This window comes from Chiloscyllium plagiosum, unplaced genomic scaffold (genome assembly GCF_037043375.1).
Source record: "Chiloscyllium plagiosum isolate Xiang-an unplaced genomic scaffold, Cpla_swu_hap1 HiC_scaffold_3, whole genome shotgun sequence".
Taxonomy (NCBI): domain Eukaryota; kingdom Metazoa; phylum Chordata; class Chondrichthyes; order Orectolobiformes; family Hemiscylliidae; genus Chiloscyllium; species Chiloscyllium plagiosum.
Genome location: NW_028270141.1, coordinates 58399681 through 58421667, shown reverse-complemented (window position 1 = coordinate 58421667; position 21987 = coordinate 58399681).

Below are 21987 nucleotides of genomic sequence, written 5' to 3'. Positions count from 1 at the left end.
GATAATTTGAATGAATAAATGTGGTTTGGTTTGGCATATCAATGAATGCCGTTTGTTCCATTGAATGAATGAATGAAGCTTGATCATTGAATGAATGAGTGGAAAATCACTGAATGAGTAAGTTGTGCTTGACTCACTGCATGAATGAGAGGAATTTGATTCATTGAATGTCATTTCATTAATTGAATAACTGAAAGAAGATGGGTTCATTTGCTTGTTTGCATGAAGGAATTAAGTTTGATGTATTCAATGAACGAATGACGTTTGATCCTTTGAATGAATGAATGCAGTTTGATTGATTGTATAAGTGCCATGTGACATAGAATGAATTAAGTTTAGTTCATTTAAAAAATGAATAACGTTTGATACATTGAATGAATGAGCGCAGTTTTAATGTATTAAATGAACGTATGAAGTTTGATTCATTGAATGAATGAATGTAGCTGGTTTCATTGATTATTTGAGTGGAGTTTCATTCATTGAATGACAAAAAGCAATCTGTTTCATTGAACGAATGAATGTTACTTGATTCATTGAATGATTTAGTGCCTTTGATTCATTGCTTGAAGGCATTATGCTTTTTGTTTTCATTTAATGAATGAAAGCAGTTGGATCTGATGAATGAGCATACTTTTCTATGCTGAATGAACGACTTCGATTCATTGAATGAATCAAGGCAGTTTAATTGATTTGACGTATGTCTCATTTTTGATTCGCTGAATGAATAAATGTGGTTTGATTCATTTAATGAATGAATGTCACTCAGTTAATGAAGTTTGGTTCATTTAATTAATGGTTAAAGTTTGATGCATCGAATGAATCACACCAGTTAGATGAAAAGAATGAACTAATGACGACTGATTCATTGAATGTTTGAATACAATTAGATTCTTTGCATGTATAAAAATACAGTTTCATTGAATGAATGTTGTTTGTTTCATGCCTTTTAATAAAAATGATTGCAGTTTGAATCATTTGACATGTACATGGAACCCCACTAAGTGCACATTATTTACGTTCGATGTTTGATTCACTAAATAAATAAATGCAGTTTGGTTCATTGTATGAATGAATGAATGCAGTTTGATTCATAGAACGGAAGAATGAAGCTTGATTCATGGAATGATCAATTGAGGCTTGAAACATTGAATGTATTTTTGGGGCTTGGTTCTTTCAATGAACGAATGCTGTTTGATTCTTTCATGTATTGAAAGCCCTTTGATACATGGAATGGATGAATGAAGCTTGATTCACTGAATCCCTTGTGTGAGAATTACCGATATTGTTTAATTCATTGATTGTAATGTATGATTGACAGTTGATTCACTGTAATTTACATCATTGCATGAATAAAGCTTGATTCATTGAATGAATGAAGATTGAAAACATTGAATGAAGAAGTGGAGTTTGATCCATTGAATAAATGAATGCATTGTGATTCATTGCATTAATAAGTGCTGTTTGTTACATTAAATGACAGAATAATGTGACGTTCACGTAATGAATGAATAAACTTTGGTTGCATGACTGCAGTTTTATATTCTGAATGAAACAATGACGTGTAATTTATTGAATGAATGAATGTGGTTCAATTCATTTAAGTATTGACTGACATTTGATTGACTGAATGAAGGTAGGTTAATTCATTTAATGTAAATCTGGCATTGGATAATTTGAATGAATAAATGTGGTTTGGTTTGGCATATCAATGAATGCAGTTTGTTCCATTGAATGAATGAATGAAGCTTGATCATTGAAAGAATGAGTGGAAAATCATTGAATGAGTAAGTTTTGCTTGACTCACTGCATGAATGAGAGGAATTTGATTCATTGATTGTCATTTCATTAATTGAATAACTGAAAGAAGATGGGTTCATTTGCTTGTTTGCATGAAGGAATTAAGTTTGATGTATTCAATGAACGAACGCAGTTTGATCCTTTGAATGAATGAATGCAGTTTGATTGATTGTATAAGTGCCATGTGACATAGAATGAATTAAGTTTAGTTCATTTAAAAAATGAATAACGTTTGATGCATTGAATGAATGAGCGCAGTTATAATGTATTAAATGAACGTATGAAGTTTGATTCATTGAATGAATGAATGTAGCTGGTTTCATTGAATATTTGAGTGGAGTTTCATTCATTGAATGACAAAAAGCAATGTGTTTCATTGAACGAATTGAATGATTTATTGCCTTTGATTCATTGCATGAAGGCATTATGCTTTTTGTTTTCATTTAATGAATGAAAGCACTTGGATCTGTTGAATGAATGAGCACACTTTTCTATGCTGAATGAATGACTTCGATTCATTGAATGAATTAAGGCAGTTTAATTGATTTGACGTATGCCTCATTTTTGATTCGCTGAATGAATAAATGTGGTTTGATTCATTTAATGAATGAATGTCACTCAGTTCATGAAGTTTGGTTCATTTAATTAATGGTTAAAGTGTGATGCATCGAATGAATCACACCAGTTAGATGAAAAGAATGAACTAATGACGACTGATTCATTGAATGTTTGAATAAAATTAGATTCATTGCATGTATAAAAATACAGTTTCATTGAATGAATGTTGTTTGTTTCATACCTTTTAATAAAAATGAATGCAGTTTGAATCATTTGACATGTAAATGGAGCCCCACTAAGTGCACTTCATTTACGTTCGATGTTTGATTCACTAAATAAACAATGTATGAATGAATGAATGCAGTTTAATTCATAATGAACAATTGAAGCTTGAATCATTGAATGTATTTTTTGGGCTTGGTTGTTTCAATATACGAATGCTGTTTGATTCATTCATGTATTGAAAGCCCTTTGATACATGGAATGGATAAATGAAGCTTGATTCACTGAATCCCTTGTGTGAGAATTACCGATATTGTTTAATTCATTGATTGTAATGTATGATTGACATTTGATTCACTGTAATTTACATCATTGCATTGAATGAATGAAGATTGAAAACATTAAATGAAGAAGTGGAGTTTGATCCATTGAATAAATGAATGCATTGTGATTCATTGCATTAATAAGTGCTATTTGTTACATTAAATGACTGAATAATATGACTTTCACTTAATGAATGAATAAAGTTTGGTTGAATGACTGCAGTTTTATATACTGAATAAAACAATGACGTGTAATTTATTGAATGAATGAATGTGGTTCAATTCTTTTAAGTATTGACTGACATTTGATTGACTGAATGAAGGTAGGTTAATTCATTTAATGTAAATCTGACGTTGGATAATTTGAATGAATAAATGTGGTTTGGTTTGGCATATCAATGAATGCAGTTTGTTCCATTGAATGAATGAATGAAGCTTGATCATTGAAAGAATGAGTGGAAAATCATTGAATGAGTAAGTTGTGCTTGACTCACTGCATGAATGAGAGGAATTTGATTCATTGAATGTCATTTCATTAATTGAATAACTGAAAGAAGATGGGTTCATTTGCTTGTTTGCATGAAGGAATTAAGTTTGATGTATTCAATGAACGATTGACTTTTGATCCTTTGAATGAATGAATGCAGTTTGATTGATTGTATAAGTGCCATGTGACATAGAATGATTTAAGTTTAGTTCATTTAAAAAATGAATAACGTTTGATGCATTGAATGAATGAGCGCAGTTTTAATGTACTAAATGAAGGAATGAAGTTTGATTCATTGAATGAATGAATGTTGCTGGCTTCATTGAATATTTGAGTGGAGTTTCATTCATTGAATGACAAAAAGCAATCTGTTTCATTGAACGAATGAATGCTACTTGATTCATTGAATGATTTAGTGCCTTTGATTCATTGCATGAAGGCATTATGCTTTTTGTTTTCATTTAATGAATGAAAGCAGTTCGATCTGTTGAATGAATGAGCTTACTTATCTATTCTGAATGAATGTCTTACATTCATTGAATGAATTAAGGCAGCTTACGTGATTTGACGTATGCCTCATTTCTGATTCGCTGAATGTATAAATATGGTTTGATTCATTTAATGAATGAATGTCACTCAGTTAATGAAATTTGGTCCGTTTAGTTAATGGTTAAAGTTTGATGCATCGAATGAATCACACCAGTTAGATGAAAAGAATGAACTAATGACGATTGATTCATTGAATGTTTGAATACAATTAGATTCTTTGCATGTATAAAAATACAGTTTCATTGAATGAATGTTGTTTGTTTCATGCCTTTTTATAAAAATGAATGCAGTTTGAATCATTTGACATGTAAATGGAGCCCCACTAAGTGCACATTATTTACGTTCGATGTTTGATTCACTAAATAAATAAATGCAGTTTGGTTCATTGTATGAATGAATGAATCCAACTTGATTCATAGAATGGAAGAATGAAGCTGTATTCATGGAATGAACAATTGAGGCTTGAAACATTGAATGTATTTTTTGGGGCTTGGTTCTTTCAATGAACGAATGCTGTTTGTATTGCTTTCATGTATTGAAAAGCCCTTTGATACATGGAATGGATGAATGAAGCTTGATTCGCTGAATCCCTTGTGTGAGAATTACCGATATTGTTTAATTCATTGATTGGAATGTATGATTGACAATTGATTCACTGTAATTTACATCATTGCATGAATAAAGCTTGATTCATTGAATGAATGAAGATTGAAAACATTGAATAAAGAAGTGGAGTTTGATCCATTGAATAAATGAATGCATTGTGATTCATTGCATTAATAAGTGCTGTTTGTTACATTAAATGACAGAATAATGTGACGTTCACGTAATGAATGAATAAACTTTGGTTGAATGACTGCAGTTTTATTAACTGAATAAAACAATGACGTGTAATTTATTGAATGAATGAATGTGGTTCAATTCATTTAATTATTGACTGACATTTGATTGACTGAATTCATTTAATGTAAATCTGGCATTGGATAATTTGAATGAATAAATGTGGTTTGGTTTGGCATATCAATGAATGCCGTTTGTTCCATTGAATGAATGAATGAAGCTTGATCATTGAATGAATGAGTGGAAAATCACTGAATGAGTAAGTTGTGCTTGACTCACTGCATGAATGAGAGGAATTTGATTCATTGAATGTCATTTCATTAATTGAATAACTGAAAGAAGATGGGTTCATTTGCTTGTTTGCATGAAGGAATTAAGTTTGATGTATTCAATGAACGAATGACGTTTGATCCTTTGAATGAATGAATGCAGTTTGATTGATTGTATAAGTGCCATGTGACATAGAATGAATTAAGTTTAGTTCATTTAAAAAATGAATAACGTTTGATGCATTGAATGAATGAGCGCAGTTTTAATGTATTAAATGAACGTATGAAGTTTGATTCATTGAATGAATGTAGCTGGTTTCATTGATTATTTGAGTGGAGTTTCATTCATTGAATGACAAAAAGCAATCTGTTTCATTGAACGAATGAATGTTACTTGATTCATTGAATGATTTAGTGCCTTTGATTCATTGCTTGAAGGCATTATGCTTTTTGTTTTCATTTAATGAATGAAAGCAGTTGGATCTGATGAATGAGCATACTTTTCTATGCTGAATGAACGACTTCGATTCATTGAATGAATCAAGGCAGTTTAATTGATTTGACGTATGTCTCATTTTTGATTCGCTGAATGAATAAATGTGGTTTGATTCATTTAATGAATGAATGTCACTCAGTTAATGAAGTTTGGTTCATTTAATTAATGGTTAAAGTTTGATGCATCGAATGAATCACACCAGTTAGATGAAAAGAATGAACTAATGACGACTGATTCATTGAATGTTTGAATACAATTAGATTCTTTGCATGTATAAAAATACAGTTTCATTGAATGAATGTTGTTTGTTTCATGCCTTTTAATAAAAATGATTGCAGTTTGAATCATTTGACATGTACATGGAACCCCACTAAGTGCACATTATTTACGTTCGATGTTTGATTCACTAAATAAATAAATGCAGTTTGGTTCATTGTATGAATGAATGAATGCAGTTTGATTCATAGAACGGAAGAATGAAGCTTGATTCATGGAATGATCAATTGAGGCTTGAAACATTGAATGTATTTTTGGGGCTTGGTTCTTTCAATGAACGAATGCTGTTTGATTCTTTCATGTATTGAAAGCCCTTTGATACATGGAATGGATGAATGAAGCTTGATTCACTGAATCCCTTGTGTGAGAATTACCGATATTGTTTAATTCATTGATTGTAATGTATGATTGACAGTTGATTCACTGTAATTTACATCATTGCATGAATAAAGCTTGATTCATTGAATGAATGAAGATTGAAAACATTGAATGAAGAAGTGGAGTTTGATCCATTGAATAAATGAATGCATTGTGATTCATTGCATTAATAAGTGCTGTTTGTTACATTAAATGACAGAATAATGTGACGTTCACGTAATGAATGAATAAAGTTTGGTTGCATGACTGCAGTTTTATATTCTGAATGAAACAATGACGTGTAATTTATTGAATGAATGAATGTGGTTCAATTCATTTAATTATTGACTGACATTTGATTGACTGAATTCATTTAATGTAAATCTGGCATTGGATAATTTGAATGAATAAATGTGGTTTGGTTTGGCATATCAATGAATTCCGTTTGTTCCATTGAATGAATGAATGTAGCTTGATCATTGAAAGAATGAGTGGAAAATCATTGAATGAGTAAGTTGTGCTTGACTCACTGCATGAATGAGAGGAATTTGATTCATTGAATGTCATTTCATTAATTGAATAACTGAAAGAAGATGGGTTCATTTGCTTGTTTGCATGAAGGAATTAAGTTTGATGTATTCAATGAACGAACGCAGTTTGATCCTTTGAATGAATGAATGCAGTTTGATTGATTGTATAAGTGCCATGTGACATAGAATGAATTAAGTTTAGTTCATTTAAAAAATGAATAACGTTTGATGCATTGAATGAATGAGCGCAGTTTTAATGTATTAAATGAACGTATGAAGTTTGATTCATTGAATGAATGAATGTAGCTGGTTTCATTGAATATTTGAGTGGAGTTTCATTCATTGAATGACAAAAAGCAATCTGTTTCATTGAACGAATTGAATGATTTATTGCCTTTGATTCATTGCATGAAGGCATTATGGTTTTTGTTTTCATTTAATGAATGAAAGCAGTTGGATCTGTTGAATGAATGAGCATACTTTTCTATGCTGAATGAATGACTTCGATTAAGGCAGTTTAATTGATTTGACGTATGCCTCATTTTTGATTCGCTGAATGAATAAATGTGGTTTGATTCATTTAATGAATGAATGTCACTCAGTTAATGAAGTTTGGTTCATTTAATTAATGGTTAAAGTTTGATGCATCGAATGAATCACACCAGTTAGATGAAAAGAATGAACTAATGACGACTGATTCATTGAATGTTTGAATACAATTAGATTCATTGCATGTATAAAAATACAGTTCCATTGAATGAATGTTGTTTGTTTCATGCCCTTTCATAAAAATGATTGCAGTTTGAATCATTTGACATGTAAATGGAGCCCCACTAAGTGTACTTCATTTACGTTCGATGTTTGATTCACTAAATAAACAATGTATGAATGAATGAATGCAGTTTAATTCATAATGAACAATTGAAGCTTGAATCATTGAATGTATTTTTGGGGCTTGGTTGTTTCAATATACGAATGCTGTTTGATTCATTCATGTATTGAAAGCCCTTTGATACATGGAATGGATAAATGAAGCTTGATTCACTGAATCCCTTGTGTGAGAATTACCGATATTGTTTAATTCATTGATTGTAATGTATGATTGACATTTGATTCACTGTCATTTACATCATTGCATTGAATGAATGAAGATTGAAAACATTAAATGAAGAAGTGGAGTTTGATCCATTGAATAAATGAATGCATTGTGATTCATTGCATTAATAAGTGCTGTTTGTTACATTAAATGACAGAATAATATGACGTTCACTTAATGAATGAATAAAGTTTGGTTGAATGACTGCAGTTTTATATACTGAATAAAACAATGACGTGTAATTTATTGAATGAATGAAAGTGGTTCAATTCATTAAGTTATTAACTGACATTTGATTGACTGAATGAAGGTAGGTTAATTCATTTAATGTAAATCTGACGTTGGATAATTTGAATGAATAAATGTGGTTTGGTTTGGCATATCAATGAATGCAGTTTGTTCCATTGAATGAATGAATGAAGCTTGATCATTGAATGAATGAGTGGAAAATCATTGAATGAGTAAGTTGTGCTTGACTCACTGCATGAATGAGAAAAATTTGATTCATTGAATGTCATTTCGTTAATTGAATGACTGAAAGAAGATGGGTTCATTTGCTTGTTTGCATGAAGGAATTAAGTTTGGTGTATTCAATGAACGATTGACTTTTGATCCTTTGAATGAATGAATGCAGTTTGATTGATTGTATAAGTGCCATGTGACATAGAATGAATTAAGTTTAGTTCATTTAAAAAATGAATAACGTTTGATGCATTGAATGAATGAGCGCAGTTTTAATGTACTAAATGAAGGAATGAAGTTTGATTCATTGAATGAATGAATGTTGCTGGCTTCATTGAATATTTGAGTGGAGTTTCATTCATTGAATGACAAAAAGCAAACTGTTTCATTGAACGAATGAATGCAACTTGATTCATTGAATGATTTAGTGCCTTTGATTCATTGCATGAAGGCATTATGCTTTTTGTTTTCATTTAATAAATGAAAGCAGTTCGATCTGTTGAATGAATGAGCTTACTTATCTATTCTGAATGAATGTCTTACATTCATTGAATGAATTAAGGCAGCTTACGTGATTTGACATATGCCTCATTTCTGATTCGCTGAATGTATAAATATGGTTTGATTCATTTAATGAATGAATGTCACTCAGTTAATGAAGTTTGGTCCGTTTAATTAATGGTTAAAGTTTGATGCATCGAATGAATCACACCAGTTAGATGAAAAGAATGAACTAATGACGATTGATTCATTGAATGTTTGAATACAATTAGATTCTTTGCATGTATAAAAATACAGTTTCATTGAATGAATGTTGTTTGTTTCATGCCTTTTTATAAAAATGAATGCAGTTTGAATCATTTGACATGTAAATGGAGCCCCACTAAGTGCACATTATTTACGTTCGATGTTTGATTCACTAAATAAATAAATGCAGTTTGGTTCATTGTATGAATGAATGAATCCAACTTGATTCATAGAATGGAAGAATGAAGCTGGATTCATGGAATGAACAATTGAGGCTTGAAACATTGAATGTATTTTTGGGGCTTGGTTCTTTCAATGAACGAATGCTGTTTGTATTGCTTTCATGTATTGAAAAGCCCTTTGATACATGGAATGGATGAATGAAGCTTGATTCGCTGAATCCCTTGTGTGAGAATTACCGATATTGTTTAATTCATTGATTGGAATGTATGATTGACAATTGATTCACTGTAATTTACATCATTGCATGAATAAAGCTTGATTCATTGAATGAACGAAGATTGAAAACATTGAATAAAGAAGTGGAGTTTGATCCATTGAATAAATGAATGCATTGTGATTCATTGCATTAATAAGTGCTGTTTGTTACATTAAATGACAGAATAATGTGACGTTCACGTAATGAATGAATAAACTTTGGTTGAATGACTGCAGTTTTATTAACTGAATAAAACAATGACGTGTAATTTATTGAATGAATGAATGTGGTTCAATTCATTTAATTATTGACTGACATTTGATTGACTGAATTCATTTAATGTAAATCTGGCATTGGATAATTTGAATGAATAAATGTGGTTTGGTTTGGCATATCAATGAATGCCGTTTGTTCCATTGAATGAATGAATGTAGCTTGATCATTGAAAGAATGAGTGGAAAATCATTGAATGAGTAAGTTGTGCTTGACTCACTGCATGAATGAGAGGAATTTGATTCATTGAATGTCATTTCATTAATTGAATAACTGAAAGAAGATGGGTTCATTTGCTTGTTTGCATGAAGGAATTAAGTTTGATGTATTCAATGAACGAACGCAGTTTGATCCTTTGAATGAATGAATGCAGTTTGATTGATTGTATAAGTGCCATGTGACATAGAATGAATTAAGTTTAGTTCATTTAAAAAATGAATAACGTTTGATGCATTGAATGAATGAGCGCAGTTTTAATGTATTAAATGAACGTATGAAGTTTGATTCATTGAATGAATGAATGTAGCTGGTTTCATTGAATATTTGAGTGGAGTTTCATTCATTGAATGACAAAAAGCAATCTGTTTCATTGAACGAATTGAATGATTTATTGCCTTTGATTCATTGCATGAAGGCATTATGGTTTTTGTTTTCATTTAATGAATGAAAGCAGTTGGATCTGTTGAATGAATGAGCATACTTTTCTATGCTGAATGAATGACTTCGATTAAGGCAGTTTAATTGATTTGACGTATGCCTCATTTTTGATTCGCTGAATGAATAAATGTGGTTTGATTCATTTAATGAATGAATGTCACTCAGTTAATGAAGTTTGGTTCATTTAATTAATGGTTAAAGTTTGATGCATCGAATGAATCACACCAGTTAGATGAAAAGAATGAACTAATGACGACTGATTCATTGAATGTTTGAATACAATTAGATTCATTGCATGTATAAAAATACAGTTCCATTGAATGAATGTTGTTTGATTCATGCCCTTTAATAAAAATGATTGCAGTTTGAATCATTTGACATGTAAATGGAGCCCCACTAAGTGTACTTCATTTACGTTCGATGTTTGATTCACTAAATAAACAATGTATGAATGAATGAATGCAGTTCAATTCATAATGAACAATTGAAGCTTGAATCATTGAATGTATTTTTGGGGCTTGGTTGTTTCAATATACGAATGCTGTTTGATTCATTCATGTATTGAAAGCCCTTTGATACATGGAATGGATAAATGAAGCTTGATTCACTGAATCCCTTGTGTGAGAATTACCGATATTGTTGAATTCATTGATTGTAATGTATGATTGACATTTGATTCACTGTAATTTACATCATTGCATTGAATGAATGAAGATTGAAAACATTAAATGAAGAAGTGGAGTTTGATCCATTGAATAAATGAATGCATTGTGATTCATTGCATTAATAAGTGCTGTTTGTTACATTAAATGACAGAATAATATGACGTTCACTTAATGAATGAATAAAGTTTGGAATAAAGAATGAATAAAACAATGACGTGTAATTTATTGAATGAATGAATGTGGTTCAATTCATTTAATTATTGACTGACATTTGATTGACTGAATGAAGGTAGGTTAATTCATTTAATGTAAATCTGGCATTGGATAATTTGAATGAATAAATGTGGTTTGGTTTGGCATATCAATGAATGCCGTTTGTTCCATTGAATGAATGAATGAAGCTTGATCATTGAAATAATGAGTGGAAAATCATTGAATGAGTAAGTTGTGCTTGACTCACTGCATGAATGAGAGGAATTTGATTCATTGAATGTCATTTCATTAATTGAATAACTGAAAGAAGATGGGTTCATTTGCTTGTTTGCATGAAGGAATTAAGTTTGATGTATTCAATGAACGAACGCAGTTTGATCCTTTGAATGAATGAATGCAGTTTGATTGATTGTATAAGTGCCATGTGACATAGAATGAATTAAGTTTAGTTCATTTAAAAAATGAATAACGTTTGATGCATTGAATGAATGAGCGCAGTTTTAATGGACTAAATGAAGGAATGAAGTTTGATTCATTGAATGAATGAATGTTGCTGGCTTCATTGAATATTTGAGTGGAGTTTCATTCATTGAATGACAAAAAGCAAACTGTTTCATTGAACGAATGAATGCTACTTGATTCATTGAATGATTTAGTGCCTTTGATTCATTGCATGAAGGCATTATGCTTTTTGTTTTCATTTAATAAATGAAAGCAGTTCGATCTGTTGAATGAATGAGCTTACTTATCTATTCTGAATGAATGTCTTACATTCATTGAATAAATTAAGGCAGCTTACGTGATTTGACGTATGCCTCATTTCTGATTCGCTGAATGTATAAATATGGTTTGATTCATTTAATGAATGAATGTCACTCAGTTAATGAAGTTTGGTCCGTTTAATTAATGGTTAAAGTTTGATGCATCGAATGAATCACACCAGTTAGATGAAAAGAATGAACTAATGACGATTGATTCATTGAATGTTTGAATACAATTAGATTCTTTGCATGTATAAAAATACAGTTTCATTGAATGAATGTTGTTTGTTTCATGCCTTTTTATAAAAATGAATGCAGTTTGAATCATTTGACATGTAAATGGAGCCCCACTAAGTGCACATTATTTACGTTCGATGTTTGATTCACTAAATAAATAAATGCAGTTTGGTTCATTGTATGAATGAATGAATCCAACTTGATTCATAGAATGGAAGAATGAAGCTGGATTCATGGAATGAACAATTGAGGCTTGAAACATTGAATGTATTTTTGGGGCTTGGTTCTTTCAATGAACGAATGTTGTTTGTATTGCTTTCATGTATTGAAAAGCCCTTTGATACATGGAATGGATGAATGAAGCTTGATTCGCTGAATCCCTTGTGTGAGAATTACAGATATTGTTTAATTCATTGATTGGAATGTATGATTGACAATTGATTCACTGTAATTTACATCATTGCATGAATAAAGCTTGATTCATTGAATGAATGAAGATTGAAAACATTGAATAAAGAAGTGGAGTTTGATCCATTGAATAAATGAATGCATTGTGATTCATTGCATTAATAAGTGCTGTTTGTTACATTAAATGACAGAATAATGTGACGTTCACGTAATGAATGAATAAACTTTGGTTGAATGACTGCAGTTTTATTAACTGAATAAAACAATGACGTGTAATTTATTGAATGAATGAATGTGGTTCAATTCATTTAATTATTGACTGACATTTGATTGACTGAATTCATTTAATGTAAATCTGGCATTGGATAATTTGAATGAATAAATGTGGTTTGGTTTGGCATATCAATGAATGCCGTTTGTTCCATTGAATGAATGAATGAAGCTTGATCATTGAATGAATGAGTGGAAAATCACTGAATGAGTAAGTTGTGCTTGACTCACTGCATGAATGAGAGGAATTTGATTCATTGAATGTCATTTCATTAATTGAATAACTGAAAGAAGATGGGTTCATTTGCTTGTTTGCATGAAGGAATTAAGTTTGATGTATTCAATGAACGAACGCAGTTTGATCCTTTGAATGAATGAATGCAGCTTGATTGATTGTATAAGTGCCATGTGACATAGAATGAATTAAGTTTAGTTCATTTAAAAAATGAATAACGTTTGATGCATTGAATGAATGAGCGCAGTTTTAATGTATTAAATGAACGTATGAAGTTTGATTCATTAAATGAATGAATGTAGCTGGTTTCATTGAATATTTGAGTGGAGTTTCATTCATTGAATGACAAAAAGCAATCTGTTTCATTGAACGAATGAATGTTACTTGACTCATTGAATGTTTTCTTGCCTTTGATTCATTGCATGAAGGCATTATGCTTTTTGTTTTCATTTAATGAATGAAAGCAGTTGGATCTGTTGAATGAATGAGCATACTTTTCTATGCTGAATGAATGACTTCGATTCATTGAATGAATCAAGGCAGTTTAATTGATTTGACGTATGCCTCATTTTTGATTCGCTGAATGAATAAATGTGGTTTGATTCATTTAATGAATGAATGTCACTCAGTTAATGAAGTTTGGTTCATTTAATTAATGGTTAAAGTTTGATGCATCGAATGAATCACACCAGTTAGATGAAAAGAATGAACTAATGACGACTGATTCATTGAATGTTTGAATACAATTAGATTCATTGCATGTATAAAAATACAGTTTCATTGAATGAATGTTGTTTGTTTCATGCCCTTTAATAAAAATGAATGCAGTTTGAATCATTTGACATGTAAATGGAGCCCCACTAAGTGCACTTCATTTACGTTCGATGTTTGATTCACTAAATAAACAATGCATGAATGAATGAATGCAGTTTGATTCATAATGAACAATTGAAGCTTGAATCATTGAATGTATTTTTGGGGCTTGGTTGTTTCAATATACGAATGCTGTTTGATTCATTCATGTATTGAAAGCCCTTTGATACATGGAATGGATAAATGAAGCTTGATTCACTGAATCCCTTGTGTGAGAATTACCGATATTGTTTAATTTATTGATTGTAATGTATGATTAACATTTGATTCACTGTAATTTACATCATTGCATTGAATGAATGAAGATTGAAAACATTAAATGAAGAAGTGGAGTTTGATCCATTGAATAAATAAATGCATTGTGATTCATTGCATTAATAAGTGCTATTTGTTACATTAAATGACTGAATAATATGACGTTCACTTAATGAATGAATAAAGTTTGGTTGAATGACTGCAGTTTTATATACTGAATAAAACAATGACGTGTAATTTATTGAATGAATGAAAGTGGTTCAATTCATTTAATTATTAACTGACATTTGATTGACTGAATGAAGGTAGGTTAATTCATTTAATGTAAATCTGACGTTGGGTAATTTGAATGAATAAATGTGGTTTGGTTTGGCATATCAATGAATGCAGTTTGTTCCATTGAATGAATGAATGAAGCTTGATCATTGAATGAATGAGTGGAAAATCATTGAATGAGTAAGTTGTCCTTGACTCACTGCATGAATGAGAAAAATTTGATTCATTGAATGTCATTTCATTAATTGAATGACTGAAAGAAGATGGGTTCATTTGCTTGTTTGCATGAAGGAATTAAGTTTGATGTATTCAATGAACGAATGAACTTTGATTCTTTGAATGAATGAATGCAGTTTGATTGATTGTATAAGTGCCATGTGACATAGAATGAATTAAGTTTAGTTCATTTAAAAAATGAATAACGTTTGATGCATTGAATGAATGAGCGCAGTTTTAATGTATTAAATGAACGTATGAAGTTTGATTCATTGAATGAATGAATGTAGCTGGTTTCATTGAATATTTGAGTGGAGTTTCATTCATTGAATGACAAAAGGCAATCTGTTTCATTGAACGAATGAATGTTACTTGATTCATTGAATGATTTAGTGCCTTTGATTCATTGCTTGAAGGCATTATGCTTTTTGTTTTCATTTAATGAATGAAAGCAGTTGGATCTGATGAATGAATGAGCATACTTTTCTATGCTGAATGAATGACTTCGATTCATTGAATGAATCAAGGCAGTTTAATTGATTTGACGTATGCCTCATTTTGGATTCGCTGAATGAATAAATGTGGTTTGATTCATTTAATGAATGAATGTCACTCAGTTAATGAAGTTTGGTTCATTTAATTAATGGTTAAAGTTTGATGCATCGAATGAATCACACCAGTTAGATGAAAAGAATGAACTAATGACGTTTGATTCATTGAATGTTTGAATACAATCAGATTCTTTGCATGTATAAAAATACAGTTTCATTGAATGAATGTTGTTTGTTTCATGCCTTTTTATAAAAATGAATGCAGTTTGAATCATTTGACATGTACATGGAACCCCACTAAGTGCACATTATTTACGTTCGATGTTTGATTCACTAAATAAATAAATGCAGTTTGGTTCATTGTATGAATGAATGAATGCAGTTTGATTCATAGAACGGAAGAATGAAGCTTGATTGATGGAATGAACAATTGAGGCTTGAAACATTGAATGTATTTTTGGGGCTTGGTTCTTTCAATGAACGAATGCTGTTTGATTCTTTCATGTATTGAAAGCCCTTTGATACATGGAATGGATGAATGAAGCTTGATTCACTGAATCCCTTGTGTGAGAATTACCGATATTGTTTAATTCATTGATTGTAATGTATGATTGACCGTTGATTCACTGTAATTTACATCATTGCATGAATAAAGCTTTATTCATTGAATTAATGAAGATCGAAAACATTGAATGAAGAAGTGGAGTTTGATCCATTGAATAAATGAATGCATTGTGATTCATTGCATTAATAAGTGCTATTTGTTACATTAAATGACAGAATAATGTGACGTTCACGTAATGAAAGAATAAACTTTGGTTAAATGACTGCAGTTTTATATTCTGAATGAAACAATGACGTGTAATTTATTGAATGAATGAATGTGGTTCAATTCATTTAATTATTGACTGACATTTGATTGACTGAATGAAGGTAGGTTAATTCATTTAATGTAAATCTGGCATTGGATAATTTGAATGAATAAATGTGGTTGAATGAATGAATGAGCGCAGTTTTAATGTAGTAAATGAACGTATGAAGTTTGATTCATTGAATGAATTAATGTAGCTGGTTTCATTGAATATTTGAGTGGAGTTTCATTCATTGAATGATAAAAAGCAATCTGTTTCATTGAACGAATGAATGTTACTTGATTCATTGAATGATTTATTGCCTTTGATTCATTGCATGAAGGCATTATGCTTTTTGTTTTCATTTAATGAATGAAAGCAGTTGGATCTGTTGAGTGAATGAGCATACTTTTCTATGCTGAATGAATGACTTCGATTCATTGAATGAATCAAGGCAGTTTAATTGATTTGACGTATGCCTCATTTTTGATTCGCTGAATGAATAAATGTGGTTTGATTCATTTAACGAATGAATGTCACTCAGTTAATGAAGTTTGGTTCATTTAATTAATGGTTAAAGTTTGATGCATCGAATGAATCACACCAGTTAGATGAAAAGAATGAACTAATGACGACTGATTCATTGAATGTTTGAATACAATTAGATTCATTGCATGTATAAAAATACAGTTTCATTGAATGAATGTTGTTTGTTTCATGCCCTTTAATAAAAATGATTGCAGTTTGAATCATTTGACATGTAAATGGAGCCCCACTAAGTGCACTTCATTTACGTTCGATGTTTAATTCACTAAATAAACAATGTATGAATGAATGAATGCAGTTTGATTCATAATGAACAATTGAAGCTTGAATCATTGAATGTATTTTTGGGGCTTGGTTGTTACAATATACGAATGCTGTTTGATTCATTCATGTATTGAAAGCCCTTTGATACATGGAATAGATAAATGAAGCTTGATTCACTGAATCCCTTGTGTGAGAATTACCGATATTGTTTAATTCATTGATTGTAATGTATGATTGACATTTGATTCACTGTAATTTACATCATTGCATTGAATGAATGAAGATTGAAAACATTAAATGAAGAAGTGCAGTTTGATCCATTGAATAAATAAATGCATTGTGATTCATTGCATTAATAAGTGCTATTTGTTACATTAAATGACTGAATAATATGACGTTCACTTAATGAATGAATAAAGTTTGGTTGAATGGCTGCAGTTTTATATACTGAATAAAACAATGACGTGTAATTTATTGAATGAATGAAAGTGGTTCAATTCATTTAATTATTAACTGACATTTGATTGACTGAATGAAGGTAGGTTAATTCATTTAATGTAAATCTGACGTTGGACAATTTGAATGAATAAATGTGGTTTGGTTTGGCATATCAATGAATGCAGTTTGTTCCATTGAATGAATGAATGAAGCTTGATCATTGAATGAATGAGTGGAAAATCATTGAATGAGTAAGTTGTGCTTGACTCACTGCATGAATGAGAAAAATTTGATTCATTGAATGTCATTTCATTAATTGAATGACTGAAAGAAGATGGGTTAATTTGCTTGTTTGCATGAAGGAATTAAGTTTGATGTATTCAATGAACGAATGACGTTTGATCCTTTGAATGAATGAATACAGTTTGATTGATTGTATAAGTGCCATGTGACATAGAATGATTTAAGTTTAGTTCATTTAAAAAATGAATAACGTTTGATGCATTGAATGAATGAGCGCAGTTTTAATGTATTAAATGAACGTATGAAGTTTGATTCATTGAATGAATGAATGTAGCTGGTTTCATTGAATATTTGAGTGGAGTTTCATTCATTGAATGACAAAAAGCAATCTGTTTCATTGAACGAATGAATGTTACTTGATTCATTGAATGATTTAGTGCCTTTGATTCATTGCTTGAAGGCATTATGCTTTTTGTTTTCATTTAATGAATGAAAGCAGTTGGATCTGATGAATGAATGAGCATACTTTTCTATGCTGAATGAATGACTTCGATTCATTGAATGAATTAAGGCAGTTTAATTGATTTGACGTATGCCTCATTTTTGATTCGCTGAATGAATAAATGTGGTTTGATTCATTTCATGAATGAATGTCACTCAGTTAATGAAGTTTGGTTCGTTTAATTAATGGTTAAAGTTTGATACATCGAATGAATCACACCAGTTAGATGAAAAGAATGAACTAATGACGACTGATTCATTGAATGTTTGAATACAATTAGATTCATTGCATGTATAAAAATACAGTTTCATTGAATGAATGTTGTTTGTTTCATGCCTTTTTATAAAAATGAATGCAGTTTGAATCATTTGACATGTACATGGAGCCCCACTAAGTGCACATTATTTACGTTCGATATTTGATTCACTAAATAAATAAATGCAGTTTGGTTCATTGTATGAATGAATGAATCCAACGTGATTCATAGAACGGAAGAATGAAGCTGGATTCATGGAATGAACAATTGAGGCTTGAAACATTGAATGTATTTTTGGGGCTTGGTTCTTTCAATGAACGAATGCTGTTTGATTCTTTCATGTATTGAAAGCCCTTTGATACATGGAATGGATGAATGAAGCTTGATTCACTGAATCCCTTGTGTGAGAATTACCGATATTGTTTAATTCATTGATAGTAATGTATGATTGACCGTTGATTCACTGTAATTTACATCATTGCATGAATAAAGCTTGATTCATTGAATGAATGAAGATTGAAAACATTGAATGAAGAAGTGGAGTTTGATCCATTGAATAAATGAATGCATTGTGATTCATTGCATTAATAAGTGCTATTTGTTACATTAAACGACAGAATAATGTGACATTCACGTAATGAATGAATAAACTTTGGTTGAATGACTGCAGTTTTATATTCTGAATGAAACAATGACGTGTAATTTATTGAATGAATGAATGTGGTTCAATTCATTTAATTATTGACTGACATTTGATTGACTGAATGAAGGTAGGTTAATTCATTTAATGTAAATCTGACGTTGGATAATTTGAATGAATAAATGTGGTTTGGTTTGGCATATCAATGAATGCAGTTTGTTCCATTGAATGAATGAATGAAGCTTGATCATTGAATGAATGAGTGGAAAATCATTGAATGAGTAAGTTGTGCTTGACTCACTGCATGAATGAGAAAAATTTGATTCATTGAATGTCATTTCATTAATTGAATGACTGAAAGAAGATGGGTTAATTTGCTCGTTTGCATGAAGGAATTAAGTTTGATGTATTCAATGAACGAATGACGTTTGATCCTTTGAATGAATGAATGCAGTTTGATTGATTGTATAAGTGCCATGTGACATAGAATGAATTAAGTTTCGTTCATTTAAAAAATGAATAACGTTTGATGCATTGAATGAATGAGCGCAGTTTTAATGTATTAAATGAACGTATGAAGTTTGATTCATTGAATGAATGAATGTAGCTGGTTTCATTGAATATTTGAGTGGAGTTTCATTCATTGAATGACAAAAAGCAATCTGTTTCATTGAACGAAATGAATGATTTATTGCCTTTGATTCATTGCATGAAGGCATTATGCTTTTTGTTTTCATTTAATGAATGAAAGCAGTTGGATCTGATGAATGAATGAGCATACTTTTCTATGCTGAATGAATGACTTCGATTCATTGAATGAATTAAGGCAGTTTAATTGATTTGACGTATGCCTCATTTTTGAATCGCTGAATGAATAAATGTGGTTTGATTCATTTAATAATGTCACTCAGTTAATGAAGTTTGGTCCGTTTAGTTAATGGTTAAAGTTTGATGCATCGAATGAATCACACCAGTTAGATGAAACGAATGAACTAATGACGATTGATTCATTGAATGTTTGAATACAATCAGATTCTTTGCATGTATAAAAATACAGTTTCATTGAATGAATGTTGTTTGTTTCATGCCTTTTTATAAAAATGAATGCAGTTTGAATCATTTCACATGTACATGGAACCCCACGAAGTGCACATTATTTACATTCGATGTTTGATTCACTAAATAAATAAATGCAGTTTGGTTCATTGTATGAATGAATGAATCCAACTTGATTCATAGAATGGAAGAATGAAGCTGGATTCATGGAATGAACAATTGAGGCTTGAAACATTGAATGTATTTTTGGGGCTTGGTTCTTTCAATGAACGAATGCTGTTTGATTCATTCATGTATTGAAAGCCCTTTGAGACATGGAATAGATGAATGAAGCTTGATTTACTGAATCCCTTGTGTGAGAATTACCGATATTGTTTAATTCATTGATTGTAATGTATGATTGACATTTGAATCACTGTAATTTACATCATTGCATGAATAAAGCTTGATTCATTGAATGAATGAAGATTGAAAACATTGAATGAAGAAGTGGAGTTTGATCCATTGAGTAAATGAATGCACTGTGATCCATTGTATTAATAAGTGCTATTTGTTACATTAAATGACAGAATAATATGATGTTCACTTAATGAATGAATAAAGTTTGGTTGAATGACTGCAGTTTTAATAACTGAATAAAACAATGACGTGTAATTGTTTTAAAAAATTCTCAAGGTCAGGTTCATAGGAGAGTAGTCTGACACAGAACAAACGACCAAGAGGCGAGTCTGCTAGAATATGAGCATTTTATTCCCCGCAGCGTCGCCACAACCAGGTCTCATACTTACAACGGGTCTGGCTTATACTCACTCTACATGTTACCGGAACTGGGAGCCGTCAGTTCTCGTAGAGCGGTTGCCAACAACCCACGCTCGGCGGTTAAACGTAACCCCGGAGCAGACTCCCGGGTCTGGCTTATACTCACTCTACATGTTACCGGATCTGGGAGCCGTCAGTTCTCGTAGAGCGGTTGCCAACAACCCACGCTCGGCGGTTAAACGTAACCCCGGAGCAGACTCACCGAACTGGAGACTTTTCCAGGTGATATACTCTTTTCCAGATATAAACATTCATGTGAACAGCAGAGCAAGGCTAAAAAACACATTCCATTCTGGTTACATACAGATAAGAAGATTCACACGGGGAGGTGTGTAATAAGATTCACACGGGACTAAGCAACACCTCCATTCCGGTTAGATTCACACATGTATTGGGACATAATTTTTAACCGTTTCACCACATTCCACTGCTTGGCCCAATACATGTGTTACATTATGCTTAATTCAGTTCAATTCGTTTCAGTTAATTTCAGTTCAGTCAATTCAGTGTAGTTCAATTCAGCTCAGTTCAGGTCTGTTCAGTTCAATTCAATTGTGTTCAATTCAGTTCCGTCCATTTCAATTCAATTTAGCTCAGTTCCATTTTGTTCCGTTCAATTTGATTCACTTCAGTTCAATTCAGTTCAGTTCCACTCAGTTCAGTTCAGTTCAATCCCATTCAATTCTGTTAACTCCGCTTCAGCTTTTTGGACATGCCCACATCCTCCGCTGTACCCCAGGCAAGGGGTTCTTCGGCAGGACTGGGATCCTCTCAAGGGTGGACAGCAGCGACCCTGGGGTTCCTCCGGTCGCCCCCCACCATTTCTCAAACAAACTGCCACGTCATGCCACGGTCCATGCCATCCCGGGACGGTCGGGACCTCCACAGTTTGTTCTTCTGGTTTCTTTGTCTTTTTCCAAAACATTGTTCTGTATCAAAATCTCTCCTCAATTGCGATTGACCCTGCTCGCAGCGCCAAAATGTTTTAAAAAATTCTCAAGGTCAGGTTCGTAGGAGAGTAGTCTGACACAGAA